Source organism: Dendrobates tinctorius, unplaced genomic scaffold (assembly GCF_039654945.1).
Source record: "Dendrobates tinctorius isolate UK_male_01 unplaced genomic scaffold, ASM3965494v1 ptg000241l, whole genome shotgun sequence".
Lineage (NCBI taxonomy): Eukaryota > Metazoa > Chordata > Amphibia > Anura > Dendrobatidae > Dendrobates > Dendrobates tinctorius.
This window is the reverse complement of record NW_027361908.1, coordinates 888,583-901,057: the sequence shown is the minus strand read 5'-3', so window position 1 is coordinate 901,057 and position 12,475 is coordinate 888,583.

The following is a 12,475-nucleotide window of genomic DNA, read 5'->3' as shown; positions in this document are numbered from 1 at the left end:
ATGAGCCTCTCCCATTTCTTAACGGAGTCTATGGCACATTCTGTCCCCACTGACAACATATATGTATATAGAGAGGAGATGAGACCTTGAGGGCCCTGTGACTTGAGGATCCCTATCAAGGGCAGAGACGAAATGGCATCACTCATATCTAAATTTCTCATATGCGATTGAAAAGCTGACCTTAGTTGTAGATAACGGAAAAACTGGGATCTCGGGACACCGCGATTGACTTGTAATTGCTCAAAGGATATTAAAGTACCATGATCGTATAGATCACCTATCGTAGAGACACCGTACTGAACCCAGAACTCGGCAGACGGATTCCACAGGGGCATTTCAGCTATAACATCGCCAAATCCAACCACCCCCTTAATCTGTCTCCATATTGATCGTGCCAGACGGAGCAGAGGCAGCAGTCTCGGGACATTTATTTTCCTCATTTCTAAAATACCTAGTGGGCAACCAGTCCCTGCAGCATGAAGAAGATGACTCTCAGAATTCGGGAGGTGGCCTCCAGGCATCCATGCACTTAAGACCTTGGCCTGTCCAGCTAGATAATATAAAAAGAAATTGGGTAATGCTTCTCCCCCTCCCCTCTTGGGCCTCTGTAGAGTGGTCAACTTTAGTTTAGGCCTGGCTTTCCCCCAAATAAAGGATGTGATTTGGGAATTTAAATGAGCAAAAAAGGATTTGGGCACCACCACCGCACTATGTTGAAGAAAGTAGTTAAGCTTGGGGAGTAATATCATTTTAATTAAATTAATAGGTCCGGCTACAGACAATGGAAGCTTACCCCAGATCGCAAATTTACCCCTAACCGTCTCCAGCAGTGGTTGTATATTGAGTTGTAGATCAAATTTACTGCCCTTAGAGATATGAACCCCCAAATATTTGAAACTGGTCACGATGGGCAGCAGGGAGAGAGTCTCAAGTCGTGGCATTGGAGCATAGGAAAGAGGCATCAAAGCAGATTCATCCCAATTTATGTAAAGGCCAGAATATTTACTAAATTTATTTATGGTAGTAATCACTCTTGTCAGGGTTTCCTCTGCTTTGTCTATAAATATCACCATATCATCAGCGTATAAGCCTATGGTATCTGTCCGACCCGCTATCTCTATACCAGCGATATCAGGGGATAGTCTTATACGAATTGCCAGCGCCTCAATAGCGAGAGCAAAAAGGGCCGGGGAAAGAGGACACCCTTGACGGGTTCCCCTATGCAATGAAAATGATTCAGATATGGAGCTATTTACCATGACCCGGGCCTTGGGCTTCATGTATAAGACATTGACCCAGTTTTGGAATCTTTCGCCAAATCCATATCTCTGCAAACATGCACGGAGAAAAGGCCATTCAAGTGAGTCAAAGGCCTTGGCCGCATCTAGTGATGCCAATGCCCATTCATTATCCGGTACCAGAGAACTATATTGGGCCACTGACTGGACAAGTCTGATATTTGTGGAAGTGCTCTTACCCGGCATAAAACCCGTCTGATCAGGGTGTACAAGATCCAATATTACGGTATTTACTCTTTTGGCTAAAATTTTTGTAAAAATTTTATAATCCACATTTACTAGTGATATAGGCCTATACGATCCACAATCCAAAGGGTCCTTCCCCTCCTTTTTTAGAACTATTATATTGGCCTCATAAAAAGACTCCAGCATGCATCCCCCCTCCCAAATCCCACGAAACACTGTCAACAAAAGAGGCGCCAGTATATCCTGATATTTTCTATATAACTCCACAGGGAATCCATCCGGCCCAGAGGCCTTCCCGGAGGCCATGCCTTGTATGGCATCTTCTACCTCCTCCAGAGTAAACTCAGCATCCATATAGGCCTGTTGGGAAGGACTTAGCGTGGGAAACTCTATATCTAACAAATAGTCCAAACACTCTGGGCCATCCACATCTGCCTTAGAATTGTACAATGAGCCATAATAGTCAGAAAAGCACTTTAGTACCTCCTCAGTTGAGGAGACCAATGTACCATCTGAATCACGGATCTGTAGAATTGTGTTGGTTGCATTGTGCTGTCGTACTAAGTAGGCCAGAAACTTACTCGCCTGATTCCCCATCTCAAAATAAGACTGCCGGGCAAAAAATAATTTACGTTTCGTCTTGGTGTCCGTGTATTGAGCATATAACCTTTGAGCGGTCAGCCATTCTATCCTATTACTGTTATATTGATCCAATATATAGGCTGCCTCCGAGTCTTTCAGACGTCGCTCCATCTCGCCATCCTCCTCCGATGTCACTCGCTTAATGTGAGAAATTGTAGAGGATAAACAACCCCGTAAATAGGCTTTAAGAGCATCCCAAAATACATTAATATTTCGGGGTTCGGGGTGGGACGAGACGAAGCAACGTAGCTGATCTATCGTTCTATCAGGGGGTGTTATCAACTTCAGCCAAAAAGGGTTCAGCTTCCATGCTATTCTGTTAGTCAATGGCCCATATTTAAGTTTGAGAATGACTGGACTATGATCCGAAACTCCCCTGTTCCCGTGTTTAATGTCCTCCACCCACGCCGCCAAACCGCTGGATCCAAAAATGTAGTCTATGCGAGACAGAGAGCGTTTAGTGGAGGAATGGCTAGTGTATTCCCTCGTCTCTGGATGGTGCACTCTCCATAGATCTAGCCACCCACTACCCGCCATGAATTATGACAGTTGGGATGAGCCCGGGGGGGGGATGCCACCCTGTATTCCATCGCCCAGTCTCAATTTATCAAGATGGCTATGCATGACCAGATTAAAATCTCCCATACAGATGACATGTGCGTCTGGGTAACTTAAAGCGAAGCTCAATGCCCTATGGAGAATTGATATATTAGCCGGAGGGGGATTGTAAATACAAAGGATGACATATTTCCGAGAGTCAATCAGCGCATGAACAAACACAAATCGTCCCTCGGGGTCTCTCCGGGCTTCCCTGACCTCCCACCGAACATCCTTATGAATTAACAGAGAAACTCCCCTTGAGTAGCTGGTGTGAAAAGAATGCATAAACCATTGCACCCACGGCTTCTGCACCCACCGAACTGTATCCCTGGTCAGGTGCGTCTCCACTAGGGCCAATATGTGAGGACGGTAATGTCTGACCTGTGAGAATACCTTAATTTTCTTGCGAGGGGTTTTTATGCCCCTCACATTCCAGGTCATACAAATCAGCTCAGAACCCATTACCATCCATTCAAATATGCTGTATAATGGTGCCCGAGCCAGGTGCAGAGAGTCCACACTGATAGCAGAATTTGACGTTGGCTGCAGCCTCTATTTAAACAACAACAAACATAAAAAAAACTTTTAAAAAAGAAAAAGCAAAAGCAATGCAGGAACCTAGTAACATAGGCATACAGTCTTACGCCCCCAACAGAAAATGAACAAGGGGATACCATCACTGAACACAGTGTCCGGTATAGCTGGTATCTGGGAACTCGCCGGGAGAGCTCCAATTAGACCTTTGGTTGAAAGGATCCGAAATAACAGTCGCCGCATTAGGACTCCCTCGCAGGGGGTCCCCCCAAGGGACCGCAGCCATTCAGTCGCCTCCGCCGGATCCGTAAAAAATACAGAAGAACCCTCATGGACAACTCGGAGCCGGGCTGGATATATCATAGAATATACAATGTTCCTGTCTGAGTCGCTTCTTGACCTCGAAGAACTGCGCCCGCTGTTTCTGCAGCTCCACGGAGAAGTCCGTAAAGATGGAAATGACAACATTATTGAATTTAATAGGACTTTTCAGGCGCGCCAGGCGTAAGATGGTGTCTCTGTCCTTGCAGTTGAGCAGGCGTGCCAGGAATGGTCGAGGTGGGGCCCCCGGAGGCAGGGGTCTGGTAGGGACCCTGTGAGCTCTTTCAACGGCGAACATTGAGGAGAATTCGTCCCCTAAGGAGGTCTTAAGCCAATCCTCTAGAAACTGCTCAGGATGCTGACCCTCCGAGCGCTCAGGCAGTCCAACAATACATATATTATTCCTGCGCATTCTGTTTTCTAAATCATCCGCCTTTTGCTTCCAGGCATTCATGGAGCCCGCCACCTTCATTAATTTAGCCTCCATGGGTGTAATGGTATCTTCCACCCTGGACACCCTCGTCTCCACCTTCGTAATGCGTCCCTTCATGGCCTGCATATCCTGACGGAGTCTCCCCACCTCCGTATAAACATCCTCAATTTTCTCTGTCAGGGATGTCCTGGTCAATGAGATAGCCTGCATCAACTGCGCAGACGCTTGTTTAAGGGTCAATTCTTCCTGATCCGTCTCCTCCTCTCCCCCAGAAGGGCGATTTTTTGCGCTGAACTTGAGAGGATGTGCTCCTATTGTGCCGCGCACTTTCAGCGGGGTCAGGTCTAGCAAACTCCTTTAATTTTCCGCTGCTCCTGGCCCCTTAAGTCGGCTTATGATTGTCTGCAGTGCGGCTGATAAAACAAATTAAGGTGTGCAATCCAGGTATTGCCCACTACAGATGGGTATCACAGCGGGCTGGTAACAGTTAATTGTGAATCAAACTACAGAGGGACGTTTGAGGGATTACCAAGGCAGCAGCTAGGCACAGTCCAGATGATCTTTATGGCCCGGGGAGGGAGGGGGGAGGGGGTCCCACAGAGGCAGCTGCAGTGGGGGAGGGTGCACAAAGCCTCCCTTAATGATGGCGCCAGCCGGCAGTGAGTGGATGGGCAGAGAGGGATACCGCGCAGGGGCCCGTTTCCCAGGGCACTCACCTCGCGCTCCCCCGGATTGTCAATCAGATTTCTTCTCTACCCGGTGGCAGTGCAGCAGTGGGAAGCCGGCGCTGCAGCTCTCAGCAGTTGAGCTGCGCGCCCAAGATGGCCGCCGCCTCGTGGGAAAACCAGCCGCCCGCTCTTATCTCCCCCGTCTCCCGCTCCCAGAAGCAGTCTCCCGACCTGCCACGGAGTGCCCAGGGGGTCCCAGCGTCCGAGGGAGGTCCAGCCAGCAGCAGGTGAGCCGCCAGAAAAAGGTCTAGGGGCCAGGATAAGGCAGGATTATGCGGAGCTCTCCTCACCAGCGTCCTCTCCCTCTCACGGCATAGCCACGCCCCCAGAATGGACTGCTATATTGAGAAAAGCCAACCCTGGACCCGGGTCCATCAGCTTGTGGTGCCCAGCAGTATCGACCCCAACTCCTGCGCATGGCACATGACGTCCCTGCAACTGGGCACATGGGGGTCAGAAATACCCAGGCTCAAATGCTGCGTAGTTTCTTTTGGCCAAAGTTCGCTCAAGAGGTGCGGAAATACCAAGCCACTTATTCAGTTTGTCAACGCATTCTAGAGTGTGTCCAAAAGTTTAAGGAGAAGATGAGGTACCTCATGGCCTTAGCCCATGGGAATTTAGATGTAGCCTAGGAAAGGCAACAATGGTGTTGTTACAACCATGCTGACAGATTCTGAGAATTTACCTGTGGACAGAAGTTTCTAGCACTATTACCAATACACAAAAACAAGCTGCAAGCCATGTGGGCAGGTCCGTTTACCATCACTAGGAAATGAGGGTAGGCTGATAAGACCATGGCCTTATGTCAGCTCATGAACACTTGATCGATCCATCATGTTAAGAGGCTAAACCTTATGAGGAAAGGGAAGTTCCAAACCTAGCAGTCTGTTGTCCTCCTTTAGATGACACAGATCTGGACCAGATCTTGGACTTATTGGTGAAATCCAAAAGAGGAATGGGGGTAATGGATGTCCCATTGGGGAAGCGGCTTGATCCATCACAGAAGCAGCAATTAACAAAACTGTTTGGAACATATGGCTTCCTGTTCATGAACCAGCCTGGTCAAACCCCCTTGGTCCAGCATCATGTCAACACAGCACTCAGACAATTGGAGATGAGCCTACTGAAGAAGCTGCATCGAGAACCCGGATACCTGTAGTGCTCCCAATGATCAGCTGTTCGGTGCCACAGCAGTATGTGTGGCAGCTGTGTGACAGTCACAACACATGCATGGAGAGTCTGTGTGTTGTGACTGTCACACAGCCGCGACACATGCATCTGCAGGGGCCAAACAGCTGATTATCGAGAATGCTCCAGGTATCCAGGTTCCCTATGCAGTTTCTTTGGTAAATGCTATAGCTTGCCAAATAAGGAGAGAACCGACGATGTTCACTCATCTCTACAGACAACCTGCCTGCCGGGTAACAACTCCAGTGTTGGCAATGATGAAGGCCGAAGTGGATGACATGTTGAATATGGAAGTCATAGTTCCTTCCCATAGACCATGGGCAGCCAGGGTAGTGTTGGTGCCTAAAAAAGACACGAGTACTCGCTTCTGTGTGGACTATATGTGACCCAATGAGATCACCATTACAGACGCGTGCTCCATGATTCGGGTGCATGAGCTACTAGACAAATTAGGCGGATCTCAGTTCATATCTACTATGGATGTAAGCAGGCTCGGACTGGCCCATAGGGTAACAGGGCAATCCCCCGGTGGGCCCCTATGCAGATCTGAGCTCCCTGTATGGGCAGTACTTGGCATTATTCACTTGATTCACTCTGTAGAGAAAAAAGCAGCATATCATCATTCATTAACCAAACTACCCAGTCTATTAATATATATAGGTAAATTTGTGAATAGGGTAGTGCAATATTTGTATGCAGGTGAAAAGTGCCTCCCCCCCTCCAAAGTCAATATTACTGGTGGGCCCTAGGCACCCCAGTCCAACACTGGATGTAAGCAAGGGATACTGGCAGATCCCACTCACAAAAAAGGCCAAGAGAAGTCTGCATTCATCACCCCTTTTGGCCTGAATGAATTTACCAGCATGCCATTTGGAATGAAGAACGCCCCAACTACCTTCCAAACGATGCTGGACCAGTTATTAGAGGGATGTCAGGAGTATGCCCAGATCTACCTGGATGACATAGCTATCTTCAGCAATACCTGGGAAGAGCATCTTCAACATGTGTCCAGATGTGCTGCAGAGGGTAGCAAAAGCCCGGCTTACCATCAGACCTGACAAGTGCCAGATGAGGATGGCCGAGGTACTATACCTTGGACATCGGGTGGGAAGTGGGTGCTTTCGCCCCGAACCTGCAAAAGTAGAATCCATTATCCAGTGGCCTCACCCAGCCAACCAAAAACAGGTACACACCTTCCTAGGGACCGCAAACTATTATCAAAAGTTTATCCCCAATTAATAAACAGTAGCAAAGTCCCTCACCAACCTTACCACCAAACGATATGTCCGCAATCTCATCTGAACCCCAGAGTGCGAGTCCACATTTCTTCAATTGAAAACCCAGCTAGCCTAAAGCCCAGTCCTGACTGCTCCTGACTTCTGCCATCGATTTATTATCCAAACGGACACCGGATTGGGAGCCGTACTTAGTCAAGTGGGGGACAATGGTCAGGGACACCTGGCAGCCTATGTTTCCCGGAAGCTGTTAGGCTAGGAGAGGGCATACGCCACAAAAGAAAAAGAATGCTTGGCCATAGTCTGGGCCCTAAAGAAATTGCAGTTCTACCTCTATGGCAAGAAATTCACGTTCATAATCAACCATAATCCTTTAAGTTGGCTAAATCGGACTGCTGGGTAAAACGGATGTTTACTCATATGGAGTCTGGCTTTACAGTCCTTTAATTTTTTTGTCTCCCATCAAAAAAGGCAAAGATAATAGAAATGCCAGTGGACTGTCCGGACAGGTAGAGAGGGATGACCAGTAGCCTATCACGTCTGGAACCCCCGTCAACAGAGACCCACTACAGGATCCAGTACTCTTCGGGGCTAATTAAGAAGGGGGAATGTGACGGCACATCAATTCTTCTTAATTATTGCTAAACGTAAATTGTGTAGGCCCAGAATCTTAAACTGTTGTCTGATGTATGGCCTACCAGAAGAAGCAGGCCATGCAGCCTGCTCACATTGCGGCCTACTTCTGCCCACAGCCCTGAGCTGGCTGCCATGATTCCTCCCAGGCTGCAGGCCCAGTCTGGATGCAGTGTTTAGGCGCCCATTGTTCAGATGGTCCTCGGAGGGGCTCCGGAGCCAAAGCTTGGAGCGAGGGGTCATGTCTGGCTCAACCTTTTCAGCAGCCTCGTCCTCCTAGGCCGCCAACTGAACCCTTCAGGAAGAGGCTGTGGCACTACTCCTCCAAGCAGCCCGTACAACTGCTCATCAAGCCTGGCCTCACCTCTCACACCTGCCTCAGTTCTCAGCTGGTCCATGAGGACTTCCAGGTTAGCCATCATCATCCAGTAAGCAGGTGAGGGAGGGTGTGGGATGGACTCTTTGCTCTGGAATCCCCCAAGAATGGTCCTTGTGACGACACAGCAATTTTTCTTAATTATGCTAGACGTAAATTGTGTAGGCCCAGAATCTTAAACTGTTGTCTGAAGTATTGACTCTTCTTGTAGGGTGAATGTTTACCTCTAATATTATCTCCTACAGTTTATTTTCTGTTATCTTTGCAAAACAGTAATGCATGGCCACTGAACAATGATGTTTGCTGATATGTTGGTTGCACACAATGTCCATGCTAGATATTTTGTTGGCATTCCCAAACAGAGGAGGAAAAACTGTGCAAAAAGATTACATGTCACGACACAGCTGTCGAGTGACCTGGGACCAGAGGCTCCTTTCCTGGCCCTACACTACTAACACTAGGGAGCGCCTAAGCTTTCCCTGTTCCCCAGAATACTTCAGATGGTGAAGACGCCAAGGCCTCCACCCTTGACTTATCTCCTAAAGAGCCTGTCACACTAAGCGATATTGCTAGCAATATCGCTATAACGTCACTGGTTTTTATGACGTAGCAGCGATATTGCTAGCGATATCGCTATGTGTGATACCTACCTCCGACCGCTCCCCTGCTGGTTATCGCTGATCGCGCGAGAACGTCCTGGACCGTTTCTCGTCGTCAACTTCCTGCTGGGCTTCCTGTGGCGCCAACGAGCGACGCGTGGACGCGGGAAGGAGGACGTCAGTATCGCCTCGTCTGACAGGTAAGTAACGACCCCCGACCGCTGCTATGTCGCTGGTGAGATCTGCCTGTGTGGCAGCTCACTAGCGACCACTTAGCGATGCACCAGCGATCCTGACCACGTCATCTCGCTGGTCAGGATCTCTGGTGCATTGCTAAGTGTGACAGTACCTTAAGTTAGCACTTTGTCTGTCCCCTTCCCCTACCCAGGGAAGAGGGGGCGCTACTGTGCACCGCAGTACACCAACCCGACAAACAGGCAAAAAAGACAAGGGAAAACTGAAAACTCCACACACAAAAAATATTTGCTCACATATAACAGAGGAATCCACCAGGGTGTGCAGGAAAGGGAAGAAAGCAAAACAGGGAAGGATAAGGGATTATCAGGCGTACAAACCAAACAACGATCGCTTATAACTCCTCCAGCACTCCTTCTTATACCAACTTCTGTCCCTCCTATTGCCATGAAGCAAGAGCTAACTCTGACAAGGACTTGGTAATTGTCACGGCCCCGGTCACGGCCCCCGTCGTGCACCCTCATACTCACCATCCAGCGCCGCAGCCTCTCGCCTCCCTCTGTCGGCGTCCTCCTCAGATCGGCCTGCGGCCTGTGACATCACTACAGGCCTTGCGCATGCGCCATAGGCCGCGGCCGGCTCTCCCTGCCTCTTCTTATGCTCTGGCGGTGCCCTGACCCGGTAGCACCGCCGGACCAATGGGGGCCGGTCCTCGGGTATTTCAGGCCGCCCTCCCATAATGGAGGCGCCTGATCGTTTTTGTGCTTGGCCCCCGTGCCCCTGCCCTGTGCACTGCGCCGGTTCTCATACGTTCCTGTGCTTCTATTGCAGTCCTACTCCGGTCCTGTGTGTTCCTGCTCTGTCCTGCCTGCCCGTGTCTTGCTCCTGCAGTCCTACTCCGGTCCTGTCTACCCATGCCTGATTCCTACAGTCCTACTCCGGTCCTGTCTACCCGTGCCTGATTCCTGCAGTCCTACTCCGGTCCTGTCTACCCGTGCCTGATTCCTACAGTCCTACTCCGGTCCTGTCTACCCGTGCCTGATTCCTGCAGTCCTACTCTGGTCCTGTCTACCTGTGCCTGATTCCTGCAGTCCTACCCCGGTCCTGCCTGCAAGTGTCTTTGTCTCCTGCTGTCCTACTCCAGTCTCCATCCGAGGCCAACGCCTTCCCTGTGCTCATGGTACCAGGTACTCTGTCTCGCTCCAGTCCATTCCGAGCCGCCCCTCTTGGTACCGGCTGCCGTGGCATTCGAACCCCTGGGCCTGCTCCTAACGGTCTCACCAGGTTGCTCGCCTGGAGCCCCTCGGTGCCACGGTCCAGAGGGTCCACTCCTGGAAGCCCGCCTTGCCTAGCGAAACGCTAACAGTAATAGAGCCCAGATTTTATAGGAACAAGGAGTGGCTAACCGAGCACAGCTGAACACTGGGATTTCCAACATGGCCGAATAACTCCTGTTCTGCTGGAAGAAATAAACACGTAAATTAAACCGGAGAAGTGCTTCTTCTCAGCAGCGTAGTAGGAGCAACCAGATGCTGCGGTCTTCTGGTTCCACTCCATTGCGGTAACCCCGTGACATTACATAATCAAACAATGAAAGTTGGCCTCATTCACATATCTCTGACCTCTGGATGCTGGTTGAAGGCCAGTTGTGAACTATATACAGTAAAGAGACTTTTTCTTCTTGTCCGTGTCACTCTACTGGAGATGAGCTTAGGGGTCCATGGCTCTCGCTGGAAGAACACAGGACTGCTTTATTGACCATCATTGAAACCCCAGAGATGTCTTGAAGAATGCAGGGTGGGACAATCAAGTCACCTGGCCACATACCTCACTGCTCTCGGTCAGCTTCCTAAGCTTGTTTTTACCTCCTCGCTGTGTGGGCCCGCCAAAATCAGGGAGTTACTAGTGGGGGTATGCGGTGCTGGAAGCAGCTCTTATCCCGGCGAGTCAGCGGAAGGGTGAGACTCTGTAATTTGCACGATCTTGGGTATTTGCTCAGACTATTCTGTATGCTATGATGTGTTGGTGGTTCAACAAATTATTGCCCCCGTGTCTCCACAGTCCCCTTTCCCGCACTTTTTCTTTCATACTCCCCTTTACTGTCCTCTCCCTCTTAGTGCTCCAATTCCATAGCCCCAATTAAAACTTCCTTTTGTCTCTTCGCCCAAACACTGTCATGTGGGCCTCTGCCTACAAGTACAGTTGCTGCAGCCTGTAAACCATCACCGAAGCAGTTGTAGAGAGGCAGCGCTGGACCCAGGGAGAGCTTTTCTGATTAACTTAACCAAGCGCTGATTGCTGAGGCAGGGGAGTGTGGGGTGAGGGGATGGGAAGACCACCATTTCTGGAAAAACCCTTTAGCATGCATATTACTGTGCTATGGATCTGTGTTGTCCCAGTCTACAATACAGCAACCATAGCCTAGTAGGTTACAATATGCATACTGTACGTGCCCCATATTTTATGGCATGCCGTATTATAGATATTCTTCCATAAAATACTGAGTGTCATTGGGTTCATAATGTCGACCTGTAGGGATTCCGTGTGCGGATATGTTGTTACTCACCTGTCCCGGCACCAGGACCCTCCACCCATCTCATATGGCTGTCTCTCTTTACTATAGTCTATATAGCTTTTCAAGTAACCTAGAGAATTTCTTTAACATCATCATCCAAAGCCTTATGACTCAGTCTGCCATGTTTTTTCTGAGCATTTAGTAAGGTTTGCATTCCATTCCATGTGCACGGGTTGCGTTTGCCTCACTATACATTTTTCTCAGTTTGTTGATCAGCACTGAGCTCCTGCTTATCTATCTGATATATGATTTTACTTCCAAGCTCAGACCTTCAGATAACGATTAATTTGCTGTAAACGTTACAAACCCCTCTCTGTTAATAGTGATGCTGTTCACACTATAATGATATTGCAAGATAGCAGCCAGTTTGATTGTTCATTACTGCTGCCTGCAGTTAATAATTTGGCTGCAGATTGCATATGTCTCTGTCACTGATCATCAGTCTGCTGTGCTGGTCCTTGCTGATCCACCTGCCAATCAACAATTCATGTCCTCTCTGCTGTTTTTTTGCATGGCTGAGCAACTACATGCAAGTCTTACTGCACCAAGCACAATGTTAAGGATCAAATGCAGTGGAGCATAGCACACAGACACTGTGCTCTGGATCTGTGGAGATGTTCTGTGCAGTGACAAATCTTGCTTCTCTATGTGGTATTCTTATGGATGAATCTGGGTTTGGCCAATGCCCATAGATCCTTATCTACCTGACTGCATTGTGTCAACTGTGAAGCTTGGTTCAGGAGGGATAATACTATGAAGCTGTTTGTGAAGGGTTGGCCTAGGCCCCTTAGCTCCAGTGAAGGGAAATCTTTATCCTTCGGCATACCAAGGTATTTTGTACACTCCAACTTTTGGATACGCTTTTCTGTTCCAGTCCGATTGTGTCAAAATATACAAAGCATGGTGTGGCGCCCCCAGAAGTATGTTCGCCA